The sequence below is a fragment of the Sminthopsis crassicaudata genome, chromosome 4 (assembly GCF_048593235.1).
Source record: "Sminthopsis crassicaudata isolate SCR6 chromosome 4, ASM4859323v1, whole genome shotgun sequence".
Taxonomy (NCBI): domain Eukaryota; kingdom Metazoa; phylum Chordata; class Mammalia; order Dasyuromorphia; family Dasyuridae; genus Sminthopsis; species Sminthopsis crassicaudata.
Genome location: NC_133620.1, coordinates 54,315,186 through 54,327,805, shown reverse-complemented (window position 1 = coordinate 54,327,805; position 12,620 = coordinate 54,315,186).

Below are 12,620 nucleotides of genomic sequence, written 5' to 3'. Positions count from 1 at the left end.
ATCACTCCAAAACTCAAATATGGACATCCTTGTCTGCTAGATTTTCATTTACTGATTAATTAAACAAACATTCATTGTACAGCCACTGTGTGATGATCACAGTGTGGGGTACTGGGAGAAATATAGGGAAGATATTGATTCAGGGAAAATATTTTCTTTGATCCAAGAAGGTTGTGAGAACCAAGAAAATCTTCACTGAAGAAGTATCATTTGAATTGGGCCTTAAAAGATGCACAAAAATTCAATAGGCAAAGAGTTACAAGAAGAAGATTACAGGCACAAGGAATAAGGAAATAAAGGGAAAGAGGTGGACGAATAGAGAGCATGTTGGTAGAGGGAGATAGGACAGAGATTAAAGTGCATGGAAAGGAGTAAAAGATAAGGCAGTACCAGATCTTGGTCAAAGAAATTAGAATTTTACCTCATAAGAAAAAATTTAAAAACCACTGAATAATAATAATAGTATAGTTGTAATAATAGTTATTATTTGCTTATGTAATGCTATAGAGTTAGCAGAGTGCTTTAAAAATATTGTTTCATTTTACTCTCAGAAGAGCCTTAGGTGGCAGATTCTATAATTAAACCCATTTTTATAGATAAAGAAACTGAAGCAGAGATTAAGTCCCTCATGCAAGGTTATATATTTGTGAGTGTTTCTGAAATTCTGAAAGAACAGTCATCAATGCTCAGTATCATATTAACATTGAAAGAGCTGATCTTATTTCCTATTTTTTTCATTTACTAGCTGTATGATTTTGAGCAAGTCACTTAATCCTTGTTTGTCTCAGTTTCCTCATCTGCAGAGTGAAGGATTAGATTAGATCAGGGTTTCTTAAATTCTTCCCATTCATGACTCTTTTTACCCAATAAATTTTTATATGACTTTATGAGTACATTTGGGGTTTTCTTGGCAAAGATTTTCAAATGGTTTGTCATTTTCTTCTCCAGTTCATTTTATGTAAGTATATAAATTAAGCATTTATTGATAATAAATCAGAAATTCACAACCCCCACATTCAGTTACAAGACACCATATGGATTCATAATCCATAGTTTGAGAAGATTTAAATTATATAAGCACAATAATAACAGCAATACTATAGCTGACATGTACTTAATGCTATGAGAGTTACAAAGTCGTTTACATACATCATTAAATAAATTAGATTAATTAAGCTAATTTGATCATCACCGTGACTCTCAGATAAATGCTACAATAAATGAGCAAATCATCAATTTCTCTGAGCTTTAGTTTCCACATTAGCATCCCTCCCATCTCTGAATCTGTGATTTTATTATCATCTCTATTTTATATTCTTTTATAAATGAGGCCACTGAAGCCCAGACAGGTCAAGTGATTGCCCAGGATTATTGAACTAAGCAGGTTTGAGGATTTGAAGCTGAGTTTTCCTGACTCCAAACCCAGTGCTCAACTAGAATGCTACCCTACACTGCCTTTCTACCATTCCAATCTTCTGAGAAACAAGGCTATCACCCTTATATCTCATCTGTAATGAGGTTATTTTCTTCTGATTAAAAAGAATTTTCTCTAAGCCCAGTTCGATCCCAGCAAACATTCTTGGTGAATACCCAAACTGTGATATGGCTGGGTGTTCTCATGTTTTCTATGAATTCCAGTCAGTACAACCATACACCCCCTTGTGCAACTCTCAGCTTCTCTTGCCCTAAAATAGGTTCTTATACTGAGAGTGTAGATATTAAACATTTATCTTGAGCAAACTGCTGCCAACTGGGTTACTTGTTCTGCAAGTAAATGCAGCTGAAAGGAACAATGTAATGCATCAGTAAAGCCTGAATCTTATTTAGCCTGAGTCTGCTGTCTTTGGAGTCAGGACCACAGACTGCTGCCATCCTTAACTTTGCTTTAACGGAATACTGGTGGTAAATGAAGCCAGAATTTCAGAGGGTGACTAAAGAGCTTCCTCTCCTAAAGGCAGGGGTGTCCAAGAAGAGGGAAATAATCTAAGGAGAGTTCTTTAAAACAGGTCAGAGGCCTTGTCTGCCACAACTCTTTGTAGGATTGAAACCCATAAGAGATGGAAACCTATAATACTGAATGAAAATTCAGTAGTAATGCAGCACTTAGAAGGTCAAAGTGGGATGCGGTGGATCTAGGTTTTCTAAGAAAAGGAAGAAGCTCAGCATAAATCAGGGATCTGAAGAAACTCTCTCTTCAGGGGAAGCAATTCGTATGACCAAAGATTCTGAAGGCACTTTGACTCAACTGCATTTTAATCTTCTGACTGCAAACTTTTAATGAATAGGCAAGCAAAGCACATTAAAAGCCCTCTATTGATTCATCTGCTTTTCTAAGACCACAGATACTGAATTATGTGGTCACACAGAAACTGACTGTGACAGACAAAGAGCAAATAGCCAGGCAATTGTAAAAATAATAAAGAGGTTGATAATAAATTTTAAACTTAAGTCAAGATATGGCAAAGGAAATACAATTCACATTGGAACTTGATTTAATTTTTTCATCAAAACAATAGAAAAGTTGAGGCAGCTAGGTGGTACATAGATAGAGTACCAGCCCTGAAGTCAGGAGGACTTGAATTCAACTCTGGTCTCAAACATTTAACACTTCCTAGCTGTGTGACCCTGGACAAGTCACTTAACTAAGATGACAGGAAAAATAATAATAAATGTTGGAGAGGATGTGGGAAAACTGGGACATTAATACATTGTTGGTGGAGTTGTGAACTGATCTAAACATTCTGGAGACCAATTTGGAGCTATGCCCAAAGGCTATAAAACTGTGATTTGATTCAATAGTACTACTACTGGGTCTGTACCCCAAGGAAATCATAAAGGAGGAAAAATATCCTTTTTCTGTTTTGCTGTTAGACAAAGAACAAGAATATTTGTAGCAGCCCTTTCTATAGTGGCAAGGAATTATAAACTAAATGGATGCCCATCAGTTGGTGAATGATTGAAAAAGTTATGGTATATGAATGTTGTGGAATATTATTGTTCTCTAAGAAATGATCAGCAGGATGATTTCAGAGATACCTGGAATGACTTACATGAACCAATGCTAAGTAAAGTGAGTAGAACCAAGGAGATTTTACGATGATCAATTCTGATGGACATGGTTCTTTTCAACAGTCAGGTGATTCAAGCCATTTCCAATGGTCTTGTGATGGAGAGAGCCATTTATATCCAGAGAAAGTGGGAAATGATTCTGGATGACAACATAATATTTTCCCTTTTTTGTGGATTGTTTTTTGTTTTCTTTCTCATTTTTTTCTTTTTGATCTGATTTTTGTGCAACATGATAATTGTGGAAATATGTGTAGAAGGATTGCACATATTTAACCTATATTGGATTACTTGCCATCTAGAGGAAGGTCTGGGGGAAAGGGAGGGAGAAAATAACTTGGAACACAAGATTTTGCAGGGGTGGATGTTGAATATCTATACATGTCTTTTGAAACTAGAAAGCTTTTTTAAAAGTTGTGGCTAACTTAAATTATCTCCCATTAACCCAAGATGAAAAGATAAACATGGAAAATGCCAGAGCCAAGAGAGATGACTCCCTCATTATTGAAAAAGGGAAAAAAGTAGATTGCTATCTTCTCTTCTCTACTTTTTTATTATTTAGAAAGAAGATTTTTGAAGAGGTGATCTCTGAGCTAATCTGATTTTTCAGTGAAAAAAGGAAAGGGTGTTTGTCTTTTGCCCCTTTTTGGTAGGAGTCCTTGTGTTTTCCTTTAAAAAAGGATAGGTATCCCTCTTCTTATCTCTACTTGGGGAGAATGTTTGCTCAGAAACTTCTTATCAGGAAATCCTTAGAGCAGGTCAGCATTCATTCTTCCTTCAGTGTAAATTTTGAAGAGATGTTTTTAATAATGGACATATTGTTGGAGTGGAGATAATTTTTCCCAGAAGTGCTTTTTAGACATTTTAAAGCTGTGCTTTATGGTCTGAGGAGGCACAAAGGTACATCCAGATTAAAATGTACTTTATTGTTGTAATCCCAAAGAATAAGAGATAATATAGTGGGGCAAAAAAGCTACAAAAACAAGTTTTGTCAGAAACTTCCCTATATGGCCATGAGGAGATACAGTGAAAAATTCAACCTGATTGCTTTCTCAAGCACCTTTTCCTAATTGCTAATAGCCAAATTGTTTTGCAGTTTGATCTAATGGATAGTATATGCTAAAAAAGAACCAGGTTCAAATCTGCTCTCCAATATTTACTGGTTATGACTTGTTTTGAGGTTTTTTATGTAAAGGGCTGAAACTCTGAGTTGATGCTCTGAGGTTGGACAACCAAGCACTTAAGGCTAATTACTGATTTGACAATTCTCTATTAGCATATGCTTGGAAAATGTCCCTTCACACTATTCTATGCTGATTCAATCTTTTGGTGTATACAGAGAATTGTGGGAAGGATTAGGGGGTGGAGTAAGACAAGCCAGAGAAAGGGTTAGGGTTAGGAGATTGCAGGGATCCTATCTCCATTCCCTTCACTTCTACCCCTAAAGACCAAGAATAAAGACCAACGACTTTAGTTTATCCTGACTCTGGCTGATTCTAAGGTATCCAAGGTGCTAACTCAGTCTTCTCATTTTTAATATGAAAAATGAGAATAATTTTACACACCTACTTCACAAGATTGTTGGGAGGACGGAATTTGTAAACCTTAAAATACTCTTATCAATGTGAGCTATCATTATTCGCATAATCTGCACTGAGTCAAATAATAATAATGGTTCACTCTATATAGCATTTTCTCATCTGTGTTTAATCATTTTTCAGTTGTATCCATCACTTTGTATCTCCATTTAGGTTTTTCTGAACAAAGATACAGGAATGGCTTGCCATTTTCTTCTCCAGTTGATTCAGATGAGAAAACTGAGGCAAATAAGATTAAATGACTTGCCTAGGGTCTCATACATGCTAAGTGTCTATGGTTGGATTTGAACTCAAATCCTACAGGGCAGGTATTCTATCCACTTGGCCACCTAGCTGTTCCAAATATTATTCTAAACCCTTTATAATTATTATCTCACTTGATCCCCACAAGAACCTTGAGAAATAGGTACTATTATTATTGCCATTTTTACAGATGAGGAAATTGAGGCAGACAGTGATGAAGTGACATACTCAGGATCATAATGTTAGGATCTCAGGGCAGATATTATATATTATTATTTTATTATTATATATTATATTTTATTATATTATGAAGTAACTTGAGGGAAATATTAAAAACTGAGGATGGAGAAATTAGGAAAATCTTTATGGGTACACTTTAAATGGGCTTTGAAAGAAGCATAGTAACCCAAGAGAAAGAGAAAAGGCATAGTTGCTTTCCGATTTTGGGCAATGACTTGTACAAATCCCCAGAGGTAAGAAATAGAGTGTTAACTTGAGGACAGTAAATAGTCCAGTCTGGCCTGAACAGATTTTGTGAACGGGAGTAAGTGTTAATACATACCATAGGAGGAGAAATTTATTGTTTGATGCTGGTACTATTCTACATCATGTCATTCATATCCTGTCAACCTAGCTCAGACCTCTGGGCTCTATCCATCTTACCACTAGTTGCCCTGATAATAAGTTGTCTATTATGAGTATGTTAGTCCTTACCTCCAATCCAAGTATTCTGTGCTCATAATTTCTTACTCTAATTCCTTAATAAAATTCATAAATCCAGAATTATGACAGTGTGGTCTCATGGAGAGACAGCTTAGGAGCCAGGCTTTCCTGAGTTTTGCCTCTGCAAGTACTAGCTGAGTTGCTCTGGACAAGTTACTTTTGCTCTCATTGCTTTTTCACTGTGGGTAAAAGTCTCCTGAATTGTTGAAATCACATCTGTGATTTTTAAAAAGAGATTATGATTATTCCTTTTTATTTTTCCAGACCCCTAATTTCAATGCTGTGGGGAATTTCCTTTTAACTCTAAGCTCCTTTGATTTAGGGAATGTCATTTGACTCTTTTTGCATCGCCAGTACTTGGCACAATGCCTGGCAGAGAGTAGATACTTAATAAATTGGAATAATTATGAAGCTGGGTTATGACTTTAAGTCTTATAGGTATACTTAAGACTCTGATAGAAGACAGGAGTTGGCCAAGTTCACACAGCTAGCATATGTCAGAGGTGATATTTGAATCTACATTTTCCTAATGCCAAAAGTGACCCTCTAGTCACTGAATCTCTGGGAATGAAAAACGTATCACCCTGAAATCAAATGGGTGATAAGATTCTAGGAACTTAGCTATATTTGTCTTTAGAAAAGAGATATAATCTATCAAATGGACTGATACTCAAATTGGATTGTTAGTTCTACCAGAACTTGACTCAACTGGCATAGTCTGAGAACCCTAAGTCTTCTCTACTCTTTGAGGAACTGAAAGGGTCTTTTAGAAGAGGTTTTTATGAGGTTTCAGAAACTTTCCCTCCTCTTGCTATAGCTGTCATTTTCTTCACTGCTTTTTCAGTTACCAAATAAAGTTCCAGCTTGGTAATTCTTTTATTGCCATGAGATGCAATGCCTTAGTTGAAGCCACTGTTTCATCTCTTTATCTTTTCAGAAACTGTCTTTCTTTCATACCAGTCATGAAAATATTTCTCACTCTTGAGGACCACCAATGAAGCTAAGAAATGGTACTAAGTGCCATTGTTAGGAATTAGGTATAATTAAAAGAATAGTAAGAATGAAAAAAGAAAAAGAAAAGGAGTAGGAAGTCAGAGAATTAACATTGTGCTAGGTACAAGGGAAATAAAGACAAAACAAAACAATTCCTGTCCCCAAACAGTGGTGATGATGTGGGAGATGAGCTATGTATAATTGTTATATTATATTATAAGGTAATTTGAGGAAAAGATTACAAACTGAGGGTGGAGAAATTAGGAAAATCTTATATAGGTACACTTGAAATGGGCTTTGAAAGATAAGAGGGAGATAAAGACACAGTGCTTTCCAACTTTGGGCAATGACTTGTACAAATCCCTAGAGGCAAGGAATAGAGTGTTAACTTGAGCACAGCAAATAGTCCAGTCTGGCTTGAATAGATTTTGTGAATGGAAGTGAGTGGATGTCAGTACATACCATAGAAGGAGAAATTTATTGTTTGATAGTATTCCACATCATGTCATTTATATTCTGTCATATCACTCACTGGGACACACATTGTTAGACTGTGGGGGACCGCCTATATGATTCCATTGATATTCCTTTGTATCTTGCTACTGGCAATTTAAATAAAATTGCAAAGATAGGTAGGGGCTAGATTGCAGAGGATCTTAAAGATAAGACTGAAAGATCTTAGTTATCACATATGGCAGCTAACCACTATTAGGAGTTTCTAGCAGTATTAAAACTATAGAGAAGTCAAGAAAGATGAGGATACTAAAAAGTTCACTAGATTTAATATTAAAGAAATCACTGTTAACCTTGAAGAGAGCAATTTCAGTTGAATAGTGGGATCAGAAGCCCAAGTACGATATGTTGAGAAGTGAGAGGGCGAGACCATGGCAGCAAAATATATGCATAGCTTTTTAAAAAAAGAATTTATTTGAGAGTAGGAGAAAAAAATAACCTAGTAAGTTTTTTTTTTTTTTTTTTTAAAGAATGAGAGCTAGTTTGTAGATAGTAAAGAAGGAGTTAATAGATAAGGAGAGACAGAAAGACAGAGAGAAAAATGATACAGAGAGATACAGAGAGAAAAAGAGACAGATATACACAAAGAAAGACAACAGAGAGAAAGAAAGAGGGGTGGGCTGGAGAGGGAAAGAGAATGATCAATGGGACAAATTTCTTCTGATGATTCAGAAGTGGATGGGATTAAGGGGTAGAGAGATTGGTCTTGGCAAAAAGGATTCAGAGCCAGGACCAAAGGAGGAAAAAAATTAGGGCATTATGTAAAAGGGGAGTAGAGATATGAAATAGAGAAGAAGAGGGAGCTTACAGTGAATTGCTTTGATTTTCTCAGTAAATTAGAAGCTAAAGTCCTGAGACAGAGGTGGGAGGGGTAATGTGGGAGACTTAAGGAAAGAAGAGAAGATTCAGTCTAGCCACTGAAGTTTTAATCAGACTGTGATTAAAAACTCAATCAAGAGAGAATAAAAGGATTACTGTGCAGTGTGTGATGCTACTACATAAATTTCCAGCAGACTCAGTAAGCGTGGTGGAATGACTTCCTATAGTGCTGTTCAGCAGTATGGAAGTATAGATGGTTGAGGGCTAGCTCAGGATTCAGATTCGGCAAGGTATACATAGTCATTGGATAAAAGGGCAAGATATGGAAGGATAGAGAACTAAGCAATTAAACTATAGGAACAGGAGGATGGGGTAAAAAAGAGGTGTAATCAAGTCAAGATAATGGATTGAGAGAACAGAGAAGAGTGAAGGGGCCAGAGATATTGATGAGATTGAAAATTAGATTGCTGGCAGAGTAAAGCAAGAAAATAATGGATAGGTAGTGATCAGAAGAAGAAGGTGCTCTGGATCATAAAGATAGAATATATATGAGGGATGGTAAATTCTAAGGTAACCATCTTGTAGGTGGCTAGAACATTTCTCTGTCTCTCTCTTTGTAATGATAGCTATTTAGACACATAGATGCTGATATCTTCATATCTGTGTCCTTTAGAATATATATAGACATATATATTCTTATGAGGTTGAAATAAAGAGAGGGGAGGAGGATAAAGAAAAAACAGAGGGAAAAGGGAGACAGAGGGAGAGAAAGAGAGAGAAGAGAGAGAGAGACAGAGGGGGGGAAGGGAGAGGGAGAGAGAGAATGGAGAGAATGGGTAGAGGGAGGGAAAGAGGGAGGAAGGGAGAGGGAGAGAGAGGCAGAAAGGGAGGGAAGGAGGAAAAGAAAGGGAAAGAAAGGGAAAGGGAGGATGAGAGAAAGAGGAAGAGAAAGGGAGAGACAGAGAGAGACAGAGAAGAAGAAAGGGAGAGAGGGAGAGAGAAAGAAAAAAGGAGAGAGAGGAAGGAAAGAGGAGGAAGAAGGGGGAGAAGAGAGAGGGAGAGAGAAAGACAGCAAGGATTTTTGAAGTCTCCAAGTATGAGGGCAAAATCTGGTGTGGGAAAAAAGACTTTGAGTCAAGTACCAAAAACTCTTTGAGTTGGATGCAAGTCAGTGATGTAGAATATACCTTAAAAAAAAAAAAAAACACTTCTTCCTCTGTAATAGTCATGGAGGGAGAATTCAGAATTGAACCTCCTTTAGGAATAGCCTCCAGAGCCTATGTAAAGGTACATGAGAAAAGGTATATCCTGTACTGAAGATGGTGGAAGCTAAGTTTCTACAAATATTAAGAAGTTGGAATAGAGCCAGTGTGACAGAGTGGATTTGGAGGTGGTTAGTCAACAAATAATTAGCAAACATCTGTTATGCGCCAGGTATTGGGAAAGGCACTGAGTACACAAAGAAAGGTAAAAGTTCCTGCCCTCAAGGAGCTCACAGTCTTATGCGGGAGATTATTTGTAAACTTTTACTATATTCAAACTATTTACTCTCAAACTACTGGATAAATTTGAAATAATCAACAAAAGAAATGCACAACCGTTAAGGGGAATTGGCAAAGACTTCCTATAGAAGGTTGGATTTTAGCTGAGTTTTGAAGGAAGCCAGGGAAGCCAGGAGTTGGAAAGGAGGATGGGAATACTCTAGTTATGGAGGATAGCCATAGAAAATGCCCAGGGGTCAGAAGATTAGCTTTTTTATTCAATGATAGCAAAGAGATTAATGTTACTGGGTCAGTAGAGGGTGTGTGTTTGTGTGTGTGTGTGTGTGTGTGTGTGTGTGTGTGTGTGTAGGTATAAGATGTAAGAAGACTGAAAATGTTAGGGAAAGCAGGTTATGAAGAGCTTTGAATGCCAAATATAGGTTTTTGTATTTGAGTAGGGAGCTGACATTTTTAGTTTTGAGGTTTAGAAAGATCACTTTGATAGATTGGTGGAGGATAGATTGCAATAGTCCAGGAATAGGGCAAAAAGGACCTAAACCAGGATGGTGGCAGTGCCAAAGGAGAGAAGGGGACATAAACAAGAGATATTATGAAATTAAAATCAAGAGGGGATTGGATATGGGGGTAGTAATGGAGATATTGATGAGAGAGAGTGAGGAGATGATACTTAGATTGTGAGCTTGGGTGACTGAGTGGATATGGTAGCTGCACTCATAATAGGAGAATTGGGAAGAAAGAAAGTTTTGGGAGAGTTCACTCTGGTTTTGGGGAACTCATTTTTGAGTTCATTTTTGGACATATTGAGTTTGAGATATCTATAAGACATCCAGTTCAATATATCAAACAGGCAGTTGAAGATGCAAGACTGGAGATCAGAAGAGAGCTAAGAGATTAGGAGTCAAGCTTCAAGTCTGGACATACCAAGCCTACCATATCTGGATAAATAACCATGGGAAAGACACTTTACTTTCCACTGCTCAAGTTGGAGAGAAGATTTCCACCGGCATTGGTGGAGGGAGCTTCCTTATTTGGGAGTTACCTATACCAAATGAAATCAAAAGTTCAGTGCTTATTAATGTTATGTGGCTAAATCTATTGATTTAAAGGAGGAATTTATGAACAGGATGAACCCTTTTGGTAGTCTAACTTGGTGAAGGAAGTTTCTTCATTCAAATTCTCCCTTTCAAATAAAATAACAGTCCAAGTCTATCCTAAATAAGAAAGAATATGAAATGAGAAAAATATAGGATGAAGGAGAGATTGTTAATAATACAAAATTTCTAGAGGGCAAAATGGAAGAAGAGGCAGAGAAGGATATAGTCTACCAAGGGATAGAATAAAAATGGATGAGAAAGAGAAAGTAGAGAGTGATGGCAGTAAAAGTAATTTTTAACCTTTGTAAATGGCAACTCTGGATTATAGAGATTAAAGGAATACAAGGGAGTTTATCTGTGGTTTGGTCTCATACTCTTTTAAATTCTGTGATGAGAGATAGTGCTATCTGCTTCTTTTTGATAACTTTAGTGAAGCAGAGGCTGGCTTTTCAAGGGAGACAAAATTGGGCATCTGGATTGGCATTGGGCCAAAACTGAACATACATTCTCTTCAAAATATGATTCTTTCCCATCTTTCCAGTCTTCTTATACTTTATTCTGTGATCCAGTGACACCAGCCTTCTTATTTTTATTCATGAGAGGTATTCCATCTCTGAACTCTGTGCCTTTTTGTTGATTGTCCCCTTTCCCCCATACCTGGAATGTTTTCCCTCTTCATCTCCATCTTTGGCTTCCCTGATTTCCTTCAAGAATCAGCTCAAAATCCCACATTTTTCCCAGTTCCTTTTAGTACCAAGGACTCTCCTCTGAGATCATCTTCTTTTTGGTTGTTCAGTTGTTTTCATTAATTTCTAACTCTTCATGATCCATCTGGGGTTTTCTAGACAACAGTACTAGAGTGATTTGCATTTCCTCTTCCAGTGTGTCACCATTTTAACAGATGAGGAAACTGAGGCAAACAGGGTTAAGTGACTTGTCCAGGGTCACACATATCTTAGGCCAAATTTAAAATCAGGAAGATGAGTCTTCCTGACTTTAGGCCCTGCACTCTCTCCATTGTATCACCAAGCTGCTCTCTATATCATATATCTATCTATCTATCTATATATCTATAGATATATACATGTTATCATTCTCATTATAATGTAAGCTTCTTGAAGGTGAGAGACTATATTTATGTTTATCTTCATATTTCTGTATTTAACACAGTGCCTGGCACATAAGTCCTTAATAAATACTTATAGATACATAATTCCAAGTCTGTAGCTACCATCACAGATGGTATCCCCCTTGTGGAGTATATACTTACCTCTCTGTCTGTGGCACCTCAGAGATAGCAATGTAGAACTTCTTCTGCCTTGGTCTGGAGTCCTATAGTGGTTCAGAGGCCTTAGAAACCCAGACCTTTTCCTGTCTCTGACTCCTGACAGACCTTAATATGTTAGAGTTTGATGGGATCATAGAAAATACCTTCATTACACAGGTAAGGACATTAGATTTAAAAGGGATTACATGGTTTGTTATAGGTCATGTAGTTATTTTTGGAAGAGCTCAAAATCAACAAAGCAATCAATAAACATTTATTAAGGGCCTTCTATGTGCTGTTCTAGACAGGGCAATACAGTGAAGATAAAGACTGAAACAATCCCTACTTACCAGGAACTTACATTCTAAAATAGGAGACATGGGTATATATAATATAAAGTTAATACTGTGTATACACATATATAAGATGTAAAATGTATAGATACCTACACACATATACAAATCCATGAGTGGATAGAGGGTAATTTGGGGTCATACTTCAAAAAATGATCCCTGAGTTGCATCTTTGATGAAGAGAGGGGCTCTATCAAATGAAAGCAAGGAACCAGTGAATTTCAGGCATTTAAAAATTTTATTTTATTTTATTTTATTCGCTGAATATTTATTCAATAAATATTTTTGAAGGAACTCTACATGGAAAGGGAACTTTGAGAGAGTGGGTTTTTTACTGAAAGAGTTTTATACTTGATTCAGTCTTTCCCATACCAAATCTTTTTCCTCATAATTGGGGACTTTGAAATTCTTTGTCTGTCTCTGTCTCTCTGTCTCTCTCTCTCTCTGTT